General features: G+C 45.2%; 1 protein-coding gene across 1 annotated transcript in view; it reads right to left on the bottom strand.

Annotated features, from left to right (window-relative positions):
- Window positions 1–18275, bottom strand: part of LOC119172048 (ras-like protein family member 10B) — an 85180-nt gene extending 66905 nt beyond the window's left edge. Inside the window, exon 1 of the mRNA XM_075889984.1 lies at window positions 18175–18275. The gene's annotated coding sequence lies outside the window, so the exon portion shown is untranslated. The remainder of the gene's footprint in view (window positions 1–18174) is intronic.
- Window positions 18276–18756: the final 481 nt, after the last annotated feature.

An 18756-nucleotide genomic window follows, 5' to 3' on the forward strand; every position in this document is an offset into this window, starting at 1 on the left:
ATGAAAAGCAAGGAGCACAAACGCTGACGGCGTCTTTCACCGCCAACTGTGGCCGTCGTTTCAAAGACACGACGAAAGGTGCCCCAGTGACAGCTGGCAGACTGAAACCGGCGTCGTTTCACTAAAGTGTGAACACACGCGCGTACGCGCGCACATACACTAACACATACTCTGTCTTTCTGACTCATCTGTTGTCGTTGCTGGGTAGATTCTAAGTGTCGATCACCTGTGGCACATACCCACTTGCAGGTTCGTGTCATTCTCTAGTGCAAGGTGTTTGACGGCGTACCCGACGGTATTATGAAAGTATTCATGTCGTGACTATCGCCCCGCCGCGGTGGTCTAGTGGCTAAGGTACTCGGCTGCTGACCCGCAGGGCGCGGGTTCGAATCCCGGCTGCGGCGGCTGCATTTCCGATGGAGGCGGAAATGTTGTAGGCCCGTGTGCTCAGATTTGGGTGCACGTTAAAGAATCCCAGGTGGTCTAAATTTCCGGAGCCCTCCACTACGGCGTCTCTCATAATCATATAGTGGTTTTGGGACGTTAAACCCCACATATCAATCAATCATCATGTCGTGACTATCGACTATCGCGTCATATTCATGAAATTATCTTATCCTCTTAGACTAAATATTGTTCACGTGATCGCGAGAGCACCCAGACGTAAGCGGATAGATAGATAGATAGATAGATAGATAGATAGATAGATAGATAGATAGATAGATAGATAGATAGACGGACGTCAAAAGTGCTTGCAGTACGCAAAGAAATGCTTCGCAACGAAAATGTTCGTCAGTGCTGAAATATATGTATCAGCACTACTTTTTTTTTTTTCATGTGGCAATTCTTATGGGCGAAGTCAGGTTATTCTTCGCTGACCATACGGTCTTACTCTGAAGTTATCGGGAATTACAAGATTTGAGAACATCCACCGAAAATGCGGATGTGGAAGTGCGATCTGTGTGACAATATTTCTGCGAATCGGTGTGCCAGGTTCTTGGAGTGGTGAAGGGACAAGAGGATGTACTAGAGTGGACTGTGAGCATCGAACTATTGGTACAAATTCCAAAGTATTGACCAATAGTTAGCTGCAAGCTGACGGTTCTTCATTGTATTTTGTTGTACTTTTGTATTTTGTCGAGCATGTGAAATTTGAGCAGTCTTCATGTGCAAGGCAAAAGAGAAAAAAAAAACATCGTGTCTCTTTTGAAGCGGCGCTACATATATCATTAGTACGGCGTATCAGCGTCTTTTGTTTCACAATTTCGAACCTCAAAGGCATGAAAAAACTCAAAGGAACGTGCAAAACACGGGCAGCTGAACCACGAAGAGATGCGCATTATAAAGACGCGGCGGGGAACGCTGGTTCTGCGAGCGCGTGACGAATGCGCAACTTTCTGGCGTACCGAAACCATTTGCCACTTGACGACACCACCCCGCCTGCTGACGTGGTGCGAGTGGAAAGGATTCATTACTCAGCTCTCCTTCTTTTATGGTTGGTGTTTGTCATAGAGTGGTGTTTGTTACGCGCGGCGACTAGACTTACCTTGTGAGGCAAACTATCAAGTCTGGAGATATAATTCATACCTGTTTTATATATAGCTCTATTCAATACTATCTTTTAAGTTCCCTAATAAAGATTAAGAAAATTGCTCTTCGTGGAATCACAGAGAGGGGCCTGCTTCTTCATTACATATGTTTTCAGAGTATAAGCTTGTATAGTTTTGTCACTTCATCTGTAATGCGTGACCAAGTACAGCCATAAACTGCCCCATTGACACAATAATAATTCGTAAAGTTTTCATCGGAACACTGAGCGACTTCGCATGGAAAATAAGTCTAATGTAGTCTGCATAGCCGCTACTTATTACAGTTCTGCTATTTAAAGAAAAAAATTATTCTTACAAAAACTCTAGTATTTTGCCCAATTTCATTGAAACGTAAATGAATTGCTAATAAGTTTATGTCCAATATTTCTTTGTAGAAACCTTGAATGGCACTTAGTGTAAAGGAACAGTAAATTCCACTTAGTTACGTTAAATAGTTTCATCGTACTCGCAGTAGAGTGGAGGCTTGTACAGCGAAAATGCTTTTATTGCTCACGCTGTTTTCGACTACTAGGTAACACTTCCAACCAAGCATTAAAATCAGATGCGATTGTAAAGAAGGGATAAAAATTGGCAGATCACACGTACAGTGGGAATCGATGATGTGTGAAGCACGAATAAGAAATGTTGATATGTCACTTTAAAATCAACACAACGTTACGAGGTGGAAGTAAATGATGCAATGTCACAATTATTCGTGTCACAATTATCATGTTTGGATGTGTCGTTTACTTTCGTCATCTATTCACGTCACGTGATACCAAATTTAGTATATGTGGAGCTAGCAAAACGGCCGCGAGCACGCTATGAGCGTGGTATGTTGTCATGTTCGTACATGACACGCATGTCGGGATTATCATGTTTGTACCAGTCATATACCTTTGTCATCCAGTGACGTCATGTAACACCAAACTTCGTATATGTTGAGCTAGCAAAACAGCCGCTGGCGCATCATGGAGGGCCCAGTATACTCCAATGTAGCGCTGACGCGCGTGCACGCTGGGCACAGCGACGCTACGTTAGCAAAACGCGAGCTCTCTATAGTCTGACGCCAAAAGCGACCAGCGTCCGTCGGCGCGGCCTGACGGGAACCGGCGCCAAATCTACATGCAGCATTTCGCACCGATACGTTACCCAGACAACACTGCGTCTCCCTCTTTCGTGACGGAGGGACACCGGACGCGCTGAAAAGCGCATACCTCAAAGCAACGCAGCGCGCGCCTGCGAGTATATGGCAGCACCGATGCCGGGCGTGGCAACGCCGGCGTGACGTGACGAAATGAACGCCGGTGAGCACGCGTACCGCGTCACATCGAAATGTATTGGCGCCTTGAATGTGGCATGTAGTCATGTTCTCACACGACACCCATCTCATGATTATCATGTTTGCACCAGTCGCATACTTTCGTCATCCATTGGCGTCACGTAATATCAAGTTTGGCATATGTGAAGCTGGCGAAGCGGCCGCATCATCAGTGTGTCATGTAGTCATGTTGTTACATGACACGCATGTCATGATTATCATGTTTGGATGTGTCATTTGCCTATGTCATCAGTTCGCGTCGCGTAATACAGAGTTTGGTACATGTGAAGCTAGCGAAACGGCCGCCAGCGTATCATTAGCATGGCATGCATTCATGTTGTTACATGACACGCATTTGATGTTTATCATGTTTGCACCAGCATCATACCTTCGTCATGCATTCACGTCCCGTAATATCAAATTCGGTATAAGTGAAGCTAGCGAAACTGCCGCCAGCGCATCATGAGCGTGGCATGTAGTCATGTTATTACATGACACGCATGTCAAGATTTTCATGTTAGGGTTTTTGGCTTGTGTGTGCCATGCAATCATGCCATACCGTACCAGTTTTGCAACATTCCATGTAAACGAAACCACCGCAAGCGCTGCAGGACCATGAACTGTAAACCATGACATTCATGACATCCATGTCATGATTTTCATGTTATGACCAATCAAGTATGTTTTTAATACGGTCATGTTATGACATACGAAGTTTGGTATCGATACCATTATCGAAACGGCAAGGAGAGCTAAAAGTCGTAGGTGGCTAGATAGATAGATAGATAGATAGATAGATAGATAGATAGATAGATAGATAGATAGATAGATAGATAGATAGATAGATAGATTAGATAGATTAGATAGAGAGATTAGATTAGATAGATTAGATTAAATAGATAGATAGATAGATAGATAGATAGATAGATAGATAGATAGATAGATAGATAGATAGATAGATAGATAGATAGATAGATAGATAGATAGATAGATAGATAGATACGCTAAATGTCGCCGAAGTTAGCTAAAAAATTCTTCGCATTCAATAAGCTTTCTGAAGTACCGCAATTCAGTTTTCTTTGTGAAGCGCAGCTAGCCCAGTGCATCTGCAAACAATGCGTAAAAGGCGGAGTGATTGCGGCCGGAGTGGGACCACCACCTTCAGCGCAGGATTAAAAACCTCATGAAGGCCTACGTTTAAGCGGCACAAGGGCAGAACTTTAGGTGGGATTTGCCACATTGGCCCCCACACAAGAACATTTTTTACTCATCCATCTGTGTCTGTGGCTATCAGTTCTTTTGGTGTAACCTGCCCCTTGCTGGCTCAGGGCTTCATGGCAAACATTAAAGAGGCATCATTCCAGGCATTTTTGTTTCTGTCGTTTGGTTAAAGAATGAACTGTAAAGCTGGTTTCCCTTTTCCAGTTTTTTTTTACTTTCTATGATTTAAAAAGAGCCATTCCGTAGACACCATATATCTGCAATCTAACCAGCTCAATCATGGAGTTTTTAGATGATGACTCAAGTGATTTGCACTAGTACAATGCGCTTCATCGGACAAAGTAAACGTCTGCTCTGAGGTTGTTGCCATCCTAAATGTCACCCACGGGACGACTTTATGCTCTCCCATGGTAGAGTATCACGTATTTCGAATCGATAACCACTCTTTATAAAGGCACTTTGCGTGCGCTCAGCTTTACCACCCATAGGGACGGTTTTCTACTCTCCCGCAGTAGAGTACAAAATACTCTTAATCGTTCAACCCTATTTGAACACACGGATCGAGAGTGCTACATGGCTTACTGTGTAACCCTGCTCTCACCGGAAAGCCGTGACATAAAAGTTGTCACACAAGTAACAGCATCATCTGGTTTTTTTACGAGGTTGTACGGAAATAAAGTTTTCAAAAACGACTCCTAAATTATGCTTGCTACGTCTAACATCGATATGCCAATACTATTGAATATGTGTAAGGGACTTATCAGGTTGCTTAAAACAGCGCCATTTTTATTCGTGTCCTTACAGAACGCATCCGTGCTCAGGTAAAAAACATGATGGTGAACTCAGCGTGAGAGGTGTAGAAAGTTCGAATCAGTGATTCACCTGGCTTTCAGCCACGCTCGTGTTGACGGGACACGGCGCGCTGACATCGCAAACAGTTCGCATCTACGGCGGGGGTTAGTGGTTCGTAAGGGAAAGGAAGAAGGCACCTAATTTCTGTCTGCCTCATGGGCGACACGGCGCAGTGCCTTATAGGGGAGAGGGGAAGGAGGGATAAAAGAATAGAAGGAAATATACGAAGAAATAGAAAGGCAAGCAACGGAAAATAGAAGGAGATAGGAAAGTGGGGATCCGGTCGAAGCAGTCCGGGGGCGGGAAACCACAATGCGAGAGCTGCATGGCGTCAGGAGAACGCGCAGGGTGAACCAGTCGGCGGGAGCTACGCTGGCATCGGAGATCGCGAGAGGACGACCGTCCAGCTTGAAATCATGCGAGCGAATATCTACGGCGGGAAGGGCAACGACCATTTGTGGCACAGAGTCACCCTCTTCCTTCCTCCTCACGTATCTCTTTCTCACCCTCATTCGCACCCCTTGCTGTATAGTTGACCAGTATAAGAGCGAGGGATTGTGGGAAGCTACCGTATGCTACCAGCTTACGGTTCAAAAAGAGTAGACGACGGCAAACCGCTTCGCCGCAAGCCCATGATTATTCGGCATTCGCGCGTTCGGTCGCCCGTATATCTTCGTCCTGATGAACCATGGTCGGTTGTTCAGCCGTTGGCTGCTCTAACTCGAGCGTGCAAGGCGAACAGAGGTATCAATTGACATGTAATGAAGACGAAAACGAGGTGGGCCGCGACTGTGAAGAGAGCCACAGCGACAGGTAGCCTTTGAGTACGTAACTTTGGAGCCAGAGTGTGCGAAAACAATTTTGTCACAATTACGGGTGTATTCCACACTCAAAAAAAAAAAAGCTTACGCATGAATTTGCTGCGAATATTATATTGAGAATAAATTGTCGCGCAGGTGCGCCTAGCAGAGATATTATGGGAACGAGCGAACGAAATCTACCTGCCATACGCGATTAGCGCCGGTCATTGCACCTATATATATGACAAAAAAAAAAACACGTGAAAACTTAACTCAAGAGTAAGTTTACACGAAGCTCTGAATGAGTTCATTCGCGTTTATCTAGGTAGGGAGGCGGCAATCCGCAGCTCATCCTTGGCAGATCAGCTCTAGGCTGTCCACCAAGCCCGCGAGGCGGCTGAGGAGCTTGGCATCTCAGTCCCCACGTGGGAGCTGCCCGCAACACAGTGATCTGTGTTTTGGAGGACCAAATAAAAGTTTATCCAATCCAATCCATTCTAGGTAAACTGTGCGCCAGGACGGCACCCAAATGAAGACGTGCGTTAAACAAGCGCAGGATTTCGATTATTCGGGGCCACCTACTATGTTTACTGCATTATTTATGTGGCGCCTTGCCATGCAGCTTGACGAAGATCAGTGTTCAAATAAGCATTTGACTTTGATTAAGAAATGCATCTTATAGCGCGCTAAAAGCTAGAAAAAAATGTGAACGCGTTCATTAGGTGTTGCGCTTCATGCCGATCGACTGACGATGTCAACCGAAGCAGCGATCCCGAAATGAACTCTTAGCACACTGCTACAGTCATCCCCATTCGCTGAGATCTTTAAAATGGTGACTTTTTATCAGCAGTACCGTATCACACAAGGAAAAATGTTTTGTGTATCGACTGATCTGCTAGCCAAACTGACAGCACCCCCGAGCAGCATAAAAGCGTTTCAGATCATTTTAGTGCAACAAAAAAAGTTTCCGGACCGTTCATGGCTTTTGTAGCTTGTCATCGTCTTAGTCACGGTTGGAAAAAAAATAAAGCGCTGACATTGCACGGCGAGGTGCTTTTTTTTCAACGGAGCAGTACAAAAATGCGCGCGTGCCGCTGTTGACTCGCGCGATGCGTCGAACCGGAAGCCGTCATATCCCACAGTTCCCTGCGATTGCCCATTTTACCTGTCACCTATTGCACAATACATGCCTACGCTTTGCTGTACGCTTTTCCTTCTCATTTTCCTCCTCACTCTCACGGCACTCCTCCAGAGCCCCACACTCCATTACCCTTGCTAAAGGTTATACATATAACGATGGCATGCTATGCCGTTCTTTTCCTGCTATTCATCACATTACTCCTGACCCTTTCTTCCCGCTCCACTTCTTGGCATTCTGTGCTACTTGTTCACGGCTATGTTATGCTTTACACTTTCCTTCTTTCTCTCCTCCTCACCCCAACTTTTTTTCACCCCCCCTTCCTAAATCGTACTGTACACGGCTGTGCTCTCCCGTCGTATTATCCCTCCTTCTCTCTCTCACATTCATTTGCCATCTATGTATTAAACTTCTCATAGGAAACTTTAGTATATACATTTCAACAATTCATTGCTGGGCCAGTTAGTAATAATTCTCGGAACATATTGAAACACGGCGCGGTGGTTTGTCCCTTCCTTTTCTTTGTCCGCTTCGTGGTTGCGCCGTGTTTCGATAGGTTCAACACGCTATACTATGCTAGCTGGCCACGGCTTGCTTTCTACCCTGCTCATTTTTATCCTCCTCGCCCTAACTTTCTATTTTCTTCTCTTTTCGTGCGTATATATATGGCTCAAGACGATCAAGAGTGACCGTGTACAGTTCTCTAAATATACACTAGAAGGAACTCTGGCGCTATATTGTCTATGGGAGCTGCAACGCACGGCGCTTCAGCGAGCATGAAAACGATGGGTAGTGCACGGATTTGTCTAATCTTCGTAATTATGGCTACGTGCGTGTTTGTGTGGCCTGAAGCTGTTTTCTCACGAAACAAAAGTCCGCAAAGTAAAACATCGTTGGCGCAAACTTGAAAGAAGACAAAAGAAGAGACTCGCAAAAGCGCACACTCACAACTGACTTTTATTGAACTGAAACTCACCTTATGATACCCTCACACATGCGTACAACCAGATGAAAAGCCCAACCTGTTATAATCACAACCTATTAGCTAGAAAAGTAAAAAAAAGGCCCATGTGCTCAGATTCGGGTGCACGTTAAAGAACCCCAGGGGGTCGAAATTTTTTCCGAAGCCTCCCACTAGAGCGTCTTTCATAATCATATGGTGGTTTTGGGACGTTAAACCCCACAAATCAACCATTAAGGCTTAAATTGAAAAAAGAAACGCAAAAGTAACTACAAGTGCATGCCGCTAGCATTGGCTGACTTGACGGGTTGCAATCGCAGCGCCTTCGTCGGAGCCACAATGACGTATGCACACTAAACGCCGGCCACAAGTGCTTGCACGGGCAATCTTTTATCATCATCTGTCACACACTGTGTTCTTCTTTTTTTCGCTGTCACGTTTGCTGTTTCCCTTACAGCCACGCGGTCTCATCATTATTGCATCTCATCCGCTTCGATCGTAACCAGCTCCGCAGTGCTTCTGAGCATTCTCGCTTTCATTGGACAAAACCGCAGCTAGTGCCACGTCTCTTGGTAAGAAATTTTCTCTTCTAACTGGGCGTACATTCCAGCAAATAATAAAAAAAAATTAACTGTACTTCAACTTTCGCTATCCACGGTGCAGTGCTCTGAAAGCACGTCCATCATAGAGCGTTGTAGGACGGATAGGGAAAAGAACATAACGGCACGACACTTTGTGCCATTTCACTTGCTCGCTTCCACCGGTTATATTTTTACGACTGTGTCGTTTCCGCTCAGTGCGCAGTAAACACCGTCATTACTTGGTATCTCTCTCTCTTTCTTGTGACAGCGTGTTTTGCTCCGGTGGAATACAGAAGCGCACCACCTCATCATCCGTTTAGGACTATGAATACAAGCTATAATTTCGGTGCAGCTTGCACGCAAGGCCTTTTCGTAAGACTCTGAGCAAAGCAATTCAAGTCTTTAAGGAAAAGCATAAAAACAATTGAGCGTGGCCTTAGCCATAGATAGATAGATAGATAGATAGATAGATAGATAGATAGATAGATAGATAGATAGATAGATAGATAGATAGATAGATAGACAGATAGATAGATAGATAGATAGATAGATAGATAGATAGATAGATAGATAGATAGATAGATAGATAGATAGATAGATAGATAGATAGATAGATAGATAGATAGTGTATTGGGGCTCACTTGCTGTTGCAATCTATAAGAGGCGGGAGCAAATTTTTGCTTTTCTTCGTCAAACCCGCATTGGTTATTGACGGACAAGGGTTCATTTGACTGATCGAAAGGTTCCATTGATAAATTTCAGCAGTGGCGGCAGCGACAGACGGACAGCAAATTTTAAGCACCACTTCTGTGTTTTACAGGTTGTTGTGTTCTACCTGATATTTCTTTTATATCCTGCCTCTGCTGCCAAATCTTTTAGGGTTGCCAATATCTCAATCACCTGTTTAAATGTCGCGGTGTTGCGTATGCCGATTATCCGTACCTGATAATGGCTTGTACATGTCTTGTTGTGAGTGTAAATTCATATTTCATTTTTGTACTTGCTCCGGTATAGCTGAAGAAGCTTTCACTGGAAATGGTTATAGCTCTAAAGACTGGTGCACACCGGCGACTTGCAGCAGTCGCGTGACCATTCGTGACTGGCGACTAAAAAGCGACTGATGTTCACACCGGCAGAGGCTGCATGCGAGCGACCGGAAGTCGCAAAACTAGAGTGTCACGTCCGGATCTCGTTATCAGCGAGAACTCTGGAGACCGGCGCCGATCAGCTGATCGTTGCCAGCTGAGTGAACGGAGCGAACCGAGTGCGCCGCATTTAAGGCCAAACCTGATAAGCGCGAAAATGCACGCGACAGCGACAAGCGACGCGACGTAGATCGGCTTCGCGCGATCAGTCGCTAGCGCAGGCAAACCACATTCACGCGACGGCTTCGGCGAGCGAATTCCACTGTTGCTGGCATGAGGCCGTCTACTCGCACCAAGAAAACCGCGTAGCGAGCGGTATGCAATTTAAAAATAAGATATATTGTTGTCTAATGAAACGGAAAGTGTTTATTATTGCCTTGCAGCACTTTTTTATATGCACATGCCTAATTAAACATTGCGTTATTTTTTGTTGCGCATACGTGACTCGGGCAGGGTCACGTGCACCTATGTAGTCTTTGTCTTTTCCGGTTTTTCGCTATTGGCTGCTTGAGCCCAGCACTTCCGGGCGATGAGCGACGGTTTCCAAATGTGGAGAACCGAGCGATCTCGCAAAAACGAGCACGCGACACGTCGCGCGAACGCCCTGTTTCGTCGCTCATAGCATCGCTCGTCGCTGTCGCGTGCATTTTCGCGCTTATGAGGTTTGGCCCTTATTGTTTTCGTCCCTTCTCGCACAGTGTTGAAAAAAAAACAAGAAAACAAAAATTGAGCGTCACTGATTGGTTCTAGCAGCTTTGCAACTGCAGTCGCGCGACTGCAAAATTGGTCAGGAAGCGACTAGCCAAAGCAGTCGCTTTGCGACCGTTTGCGACCGCTCGCGACTGTTCGCGACCAGTCGTAAATGGTCGCGCGACCACTGTTAGTCGCCGGTGTGCACCAGCCTTAAGAAATCACAGAAATGTGAATCATGTCGGGGGGTGGGGCAGGGAGCAAGTGCTGAAACCACCCGCCAAACGACAACCAATAAATTGTCTACTCGACTTATGTCAATTAAAGAGAAGCTTGATGCCCTATTGGTTTTGCCTACAAGACTGGTGGAGCTCGAATGATCCGTTCAACATCTTTCTGACAAATTCAATGAACTTCAAATGAGACTGCAGGTACAAGAAAAAGCTACCTTGCAGCTATCTAATAGAGTTTATAAACTTGAACGCACTGATTCGAGCAATGAATATGTGGCTTAATGCAAATAAACTTCAATTAGGCGTAAGTAAAACAAACTACTTGCTGTTTCAATCAAAAGGAACTAACATGGCTTGTCATCATCAGCTACAGGTTCAAAAAGTAAATATTCAACAGTCACGCGCAGCGAAATTCCTGGGAGTTATACTCCACGAGAACATGTCCTGGTCACCACATATATATTCTCTCAAAAGTAGTATTGCCAGCGCTGTAGGTGCATTAAACAGGCTGCGATATTTACTACCAACAAGCGTGAAGCACCATATCTACAACGCACTTATACATTCCCGTTTAACGTACCGTTTTCTAGTTTGGTCGACTATAACACAGCATAATTTAGGATCATTTCAAATGCTTCTAAACTGTGCGCTACGTGCAATAGAAAATTTACGACGTATGATAAGCACCCAAATATATCAATCCAAAAATAAATTTTAAAGGTGCCCAAACTCTACACATACAAACTAAAACTAAAGGTTATGCGACAATTTAAGTCTGACAAACATTCCTTTCATAGTAAGTACAGTGTCAAAACGACAGGCTACAAATTCTGAAAAAGTTCTGTATTTATACCACAACGCCGAACAAATTACGGAGAAGCAAAACTTGCTGTTCGAATTCCTAACCTCCTCAATGAGTATACCTTTACCACAGATCTTCTCAAATGCGGAATGAGGAAGCAAGCGTGTCAAAAAACAATAAAAATTATTATTTTCAGAGGACTAATGAATATAAAAGAATCTTATGGTTCTGTCTGAATGCTACGTATTGTGTTGATTTTTGTTTTTCTCTTCCCACATTTAGATTACGATCCTACAAGTTGTTCCTAGTCTTTTTTTTTGTGTGTGTGTAGATGAGTACAATGCGATTTTCTTTTTCTGCTCGAGAATAGTGCGTGCAATTTTTTTTGTAAAATTGTACTCATGTTTTCTTCTCTTTTTTTTGCTATAGGACTGTGTATTATTGATTAGAGGTGTAGCATTTGATTTCCATGTACCCTTTTATATTTGTGAACATCTTTTTTTGCTGCTGCTGCTGTATAGGTGGCACGGCCCAGTCAGGCAATGTTTGCCTTTTGCCGTGTCTCCTTAGACAATATTGTAATTGTTCTCAATAAACTAAGAAATAAAGAAAGAGAGAAAGGAAGAAAGAAAGAAAGAAAGAAAGAAAGAAAGAAAGAAAGAAAGAAAGAAAGAAAGAAAGAAAGAAAGAAAATTTCTCTATTCGTCTACAGGGACGCGAACTTCATTTTCAGCAGCAGCAGCGTATTGTTCGATTACTCCCAGCTCCTGCTACGCAGTTCCAGCGATCTTAACATGGATTGATGGCAAAGTTTAAGAAAAGCGCAACGGAACATTGAGAAGAGGGAGAAGAAGTGCCACAGACGAAGAGCCTCGTTTGCCCTCTTTCTCGTCTCCTTCACCTGTTTTTCTTTCGCTCGGTCACGACCATTTAACATGCACCGCTATCTCGCCGAAAAATCATTTCTCTTCTAATTTGCAAATGATCTCTACGAAAGAAGGAGTTAGAGCCATGTCACTCGGTTCGTCCAACAATCAAGCACCGTGTGAACCAACATCTTGCATATGCAAGAAACATACTGGAGTCGCGCAGTGTACTCGTGCCGTGCCATTGCAGTCGCTTATCAATATGGCCCGACACGACCGCAGACCCATCGACGTATCGATCTTGCTTGAAGGCATCGTATCGTATATATCTCTGAGGCGTCGAGCGCACCAGTAATAAGAAAAATTGACCCGACTCATGTGACACGTATACGTTGAATGAAAGTAAAGAGCCGCGTGCCATAAGTGGGAGCATGAAGAGGTCAGAAACGGCTATCCGTCAAAATTACAAGCATAGGGAAGCGGTTATTCACAATCTCTGTGGGCTTGACTACGAGTATGAGCTTGTCTTCTCGACGGTAGACTTCGACCTCTCACGCAAGACCTAAAGACAGACGTCTTGGTCGTCGTGACATGTAATATAATAGGTGTTTACTCACTGTGTTGTAGTAAGTAAAGACACGCACTAGGAGACACAAAAAGAGGGAAAGGCAAAAGGCAGGTACGTCCGTCTGCAGAGAAGCTGCTGCAGTTTGCTACCGTAATATGTAGAAAAAAACAAACAAGAAAACGAAAGTGGAACCAATGTTATAGGAGGTCGGACCGGAATAATTATATTCCCTTCATTAGACTTAAAAGGTTGAATGGAGGTACTAGCAGCATAGATATTAACCATCGTGACAGGCGAGTGCTAATAAACTAAGGGTCATAACTCCTGTTCTTTACTGCTGTAGTTTGATCTTTTTTGCTTTCTTCTTTTTCATTTCACTGATAATACGTTAAATTAGCCAAGCCACCAAGTATGAATGAATGTTTTATGGAGATGCACTTATGTGGCTGTTACTAGTTTTATTTTTTTATCATACGGTGACGAAATAAGCCTAGACATTTTTTCATTATCTGGTTCAGAAATTAGCCTTCGCCCTACGACATAACATGCTTAAAGTAAGCCCGACTATCACCCTTATGCAAAATAATCAAGTCAAAGTTTTACTAATGCCCCTGACTGAGGTCGAGTGTCCCATCCGATCAGGCATTCCATTCCGTGGAGAGAAAAACGATTGCATAGTGAGGAGAGACGTTAATATACAACGCGAGATAGAAAATCAATACGAATTAGGTAAATTTGCACCACGCGTAGCGAAGCGATCACCTGAGCTCGGATAGACTGCGGACAGCGGGGAACCGAACCGTTAAAACTACATACTAATGATATATCCCCTTTCGACGTGGCACTATTTGCTCGAATATACGCACATCGCGGATGCGTGTGTTAATTCGTATAGCCCTCGCCCAATTCAGAGACTACAGATATGGTACGATATCTTTGGGTTATTATTTTTTCTACCCGATCATCGTATACTGAGCTAGGGCGACATTTCCTTCCTGGCAACTGTGCGAGAAGTCACCTGGCAGTCTGCCAGGTACAACTATGATATGCCAAATTGTTCCGTCCACTTGATCACGGCAAAGATATGACAGACGTGACTAAAGCAAACCACGTTTTCGAAGAAATTGCTCTAATTGAATCGCTATTAGGTGCACTGCACTCAATATAATGGAGTGAGAAATGAAAAGTGGAAAGGTTGTTCAGCTGTTGAGACATTGGCAACAACCTTTCATCACAAAGGCGAACTATGTCTCAACATAAACACGTCGTATTTGAGTCAGTGAACAAAACTATGCATGCTCTTCTAAGCGAAGATGGTTGTCAATGTAAGTAAAATCTATCCGGATATTGCGTCTACTTTTCCACTCAGTGCCTCTTAAACATTGAGTCGCTTTATACACAATAAAAAAAACTAGTTTGCAACATCTGACCTCTGCGCTGCTTGTTATAGTTAGTGAAGCAAGTAGTCAATGGTACGCAACATTTCACCCGTGGTGCAGCATACATTTTTCATATGGAAAATATTTAGCGAAAAGCAACAAGTCCTGCTCGCCCCTGAAAGAGGACGGAGGCGCAAAGGGTTGGTGCCGGCTCACCGATCCGCCTCATTTACCCCGAAAGTTCAGGGCAATTTTTATAACAACTTCGTGACGTTACGGGATATAGGATATGTTAGGAGACAGAGGGTTACATACTTAACGATATATGACATGCCCTATAGCGACGTCATTTCAGAGTGAAGGAGCCTTGTGTTTCTCTGCGAATGGTAGGCGTCGCACGCGATGGTAAGCGTCACACGAGAGACAGGATAACCAGATTTCATGAGCTCTGGAAACCTCTGTAGTTGATGCACATTAGCATATTGTCGCGGGGTCGTGACGTGGACGAATGGAGCACACTGCGAGTCGAATAATGAATTGTTTATTTGGGCGAACCTGTGCCTTGTAAACGGAAAGTCGGACTACAGTAGCAGTCTTGGACTGATAGCGGCAGACGGAGCGTCGGCCGTCGATGACAGGCGGCAAAGTGCGTCGGCATTTACACTCTTCTCATCGAATGTTCTGGCGTTATCGCTGGCGGTGACGTAGGTTCCGGAATAATCTGTACACTTCGCAGAGTGGGCGTCACCTTACTGAAATGATCTACTACAGTCCTGAAGCTTCTAGAAAACTGCAGGTGCGGTTTGCGCTGAGAATGTAGTGTATCGGAGCGATAACAAAATTTGAGAAATGGAACGTGGCAATATTGTGCGTTGGATGTTGCTAGCGCAGATAGAAAGATGATTTTTAGATGATAGAAAGATGACAGAAAGAGGCCGCCATTTTCTAATGCTTCTATGAAGGACACTTGCAAGCAGGTATATTCTACAATAGAATCATCTGCACACGGTGCACGTGCTTCTCAAATACTGCTATCCTGATTATTATTTGTTTTTGTTTTGCATTCGCAAGGTTTCATTAAGGCAGGCAGCACAACTTTCAGTCGATAGGAAACTTGCCTCAACTGTGACGACCGTAAAAAGCGTAACCAACTACAACGGTGCTTCGAGTGTCGATTTTTCTTTTTCGGACATAACCTCAGATGTCAAGCGTTCGTCGATGCCTCGCCAAGCGATTATAACGTCAGAAGCGGCACGATCACATCATTTTATGCTGTGTCACCTTTGTGGTGATATAATAACAATATCTAAGATTTCACTTCTCAAAGTCATCGTATAATTGCGAGGGATGCCATGTAGTAGAAAGCGCCGGAAAATTTGACCAGCTGGTGTTCTTTGACGTGCACTGACATCGCACAGTACACATGGCTCTTGGCATTTCATCATCATCATCATAATAATAATAATCATCATCATCATCATCATCCTGACTACGCTCACTGCAGGACAAAGGCCTCTCCCATGTTACGTCAGTGAATTGGTTCTGTGCTTGCTGCTGCCAATTTATACCCGCAAACTTCCTAATCTCATCTGCCCACCTAACCTCCTGTCTCCCCCTAACCCGCTTCCCTTCTCTGGGAATCCAGTTAGTTACCCTTAATGACCAGGGATTATCCTGTCTACGCACTACATGCCCGGCCCATGTTCATTTTCTCTTGATTTCAACTATGATCTGGCATTTCAGCTCCACCGAAATGCGACCGCCGTGGCTCGAGGTCAAATGCGCGATCTTTGGTTCGCCGCGCTATTACCTTAATCACGACACCACCACGGTGGATCCCTTGCAGCGATGTATTCATGTTCTTGTACGCTTTAAAAATCATAATTATTTTCCTATATTGCCACGAAAGCGGGTAACTTTTCACTTTATCGTATCACACCCTCCCCAACAATTTTTTTTAGAACCTGTTCGCGCTCAGGATAACCGAAAATAAAGGTTCACGCGTGCTTGTAAAAATTCATTGCGACATTTTAAAATATACATGTTGCATGAAGTTCAACCGTAACCACTTCTGTTGAACAACAGATCCCCACGAGGGCCCCTCAAGAGGCTCTGCTGTTCTGCCTGCGTTAGTATCACGTGTCCTTATACAAATCCGTAACTTTAAGAATGGGTGAATTGAGTGACTGATTGTTGAATTGACTGACTGACCGACCGATCGAGGCAGAACGCTTCGAAACTCAGCTTATATTTGGACCCTCGAACGCAGTACATTATACAGATTTAGCGCTCAGGCCAACGTTGAGATGCAACGAAGTAGAGACGCTGTACCAATAAGAATACGTAGCCACACTTATTTGCTGATTTCCCACGCGAATATATGGCAGAGCAAGTCATATAGCGATTAACACCTTCAAAATAACCTACACGTGATCTGTGTATAAATGTGGTTTCCTGATTCACAGAGATTGACAAGCGGCTGAACTAAAAAAAAAAGGACGACTTACGTAGATAGTATATTCTATCATACCCGGAATTTTCGCATGCCATTTGAGACGTCAGCAAGCATATAGCAAAGCGCAACCTAAAGCTCTGTGAATGCTGTCTCAGAAGTGCCTAGCCGTAGCACGTCAAGATGAAAAGAAAGGGTGCAACGATGAGCCAAAACCCTCGTTTAGAGCGCTAAACGGTTCAGCTCTGCCTGCAGTGCGAGTCATATTCGTCAGCGAGTAAGGTGTCTGACGTGTCTCCCTCCACGCGACGTGGGCAAACCGCGTCAAACGAGAATCTAATCAGTGCGAAACGTGCGCCTTGACACTCGCTTTCGGAGCTCTGCTGCGTGCGCCACTCGACGCGATTGCGGGAGGAGGCACACGCCGAGAGCCGCGAAATCTCGCTTCCATGTTTCCCCTTCGTCACGCTTTCTCTGTCTTGTCGTAGTCGCCTCTCTTTCTCTCCTTCTTGTCGAAACCTTCAGCAACAGTATAATGACTGGCCCGTACATGGCTATGGCTCATTGGTCGAATTTAAGCTTTTCACTGGCAGCAAAAAGAATGTCGTTGTGGCCTCTCGATCGATGCAATCCCACTATTCACACGGAATACACGTCGCGCCTTATCATTCTTTCCCGAAACGACATCTCTCTCCTACATTCCCGCTTTGTCGGTCTGATTCCAATCAATGCACTGCGAGAAAAAGCTGCCACTGTGGACAGCTGCATGGTGCAGCGAAGGAATTGTATCAGCGTGCAGCCTCACAATTAGTGAGGCACGGAGTTCGTCTGACAGCACCCAGAGGAGCGAATCATGTGCATATAACATTTGATATTGTGCACATACCCAATGCACGCCTGCTCGACTGAGGAAACATGCGTTTGAGTGGAGCGCCCTCGCGCATTCTTTTACTAACGAATTCCAATGATCGTGTAGGTCACTAGGCAAATACATATATCAAAAGCTGCTAGAAGATTCAAGCGTGACAAAGTTCAACGAAACCACCAGATGAGTGTATCTTTGGTGTCACGTAGCTGAGGTACGCTACCAAGCCAATGACCCAGGAATAATTTAGACTTCTTCATGGTAATTTCGAAGGATTCGGGGCTGTCTGAGTATTGTCTAAAATGGCCTTATCGATGCCGATGCGGCACTGTCGTCATCTATTGAAGTTCTGCTAGGGAACCGTTCATAGTTATGTAATGTTTTCAGACAATTGCAAGTATGAGTAGATGGGCAAAAAAGAAACTTTGATCGATACGACGAATCAAAGGAAATAGTTTATGCCATTTATACGTTAACATCGGGGTTCCTTCGACACACGGAGCGCCATCGTCAGTCGAAAGTGGACCGCGGTACTGCCGAGTTCACGCGTCGCGAGGCCGCTTCGTCGCGGAAGTGCTCGCACCGAGTAGTCACGCGTTCAGCCGTGCTCATGAGCGCCTGATTCGCGGAGCGCGCGAGAGGCGCCCGCGTGACCCAAAGCCCCGCGAGACTTCCCTCGAGAGCATCGGAATGGAGCAGAGAGCAACTTACCGTCTGCCGTCGATGCGGCCGCTCGACCACGGAATGCGCCATCTTCCGCAACTCGGATGAAACCTCCCCTACTCTTGCCCCCTTCTTTCGAGGGAGACCCTGCCAGCAGCACCCGTTCAACCTTGGGGAGCGCTTTTCCCTCTCTTCTTTCCCAAACGAGAGCACGTGACCCGGACTGTCTCCATGGCAACAGGAAAGGAGAGGCAGTGATGGGGAAAGCAGGCAAAAAAGGCGCGCCGGGGTTCGTCTCCCCGCCTCCAAATTGATTCACGCTGACCCTCCTTCGCGCCGTACGCCACAGCCTGACGGTCGGCGAGAGGGCGGACGGCGGGAAGGCGAGGGAGCAGCATCCCAGACGCATCCTAGCGTGCGATTATTAACGCTGCTTGCTCTGTCGCCGCGGGCGGCGTGCGTTGGTGATGCTCCCGACTGCTGCTGCTCACATAAACGCGTCTTGTCGTTGTGCATAGAGAGACGCGCGAAAAGAGCCGCATCTCCCGCCTCCTGTTTGTCTTTATCCAAATGTTAATCCAGGGCTCTCAAGCTCACGTCCGTTAGCAGGCCGCAGTCAAGGTAGTCTCG

The sequence above is a fragment of the Rhipicephalus microplus genome, chromosome 3 (assembly GCF_043290135.1).
Source record: "Rhipicephalus microplus isolate Deutch F79 chromosome 3, USDA_Rmic, whole genome shotgun sequence".
Classification (NCBI taxonomy): Eukaryota; Metazoa; Arthropoda; class Arachnida; order Ixodida; family Ixodidae; genus Rhipicephalus; species Rhipicephalus microplus.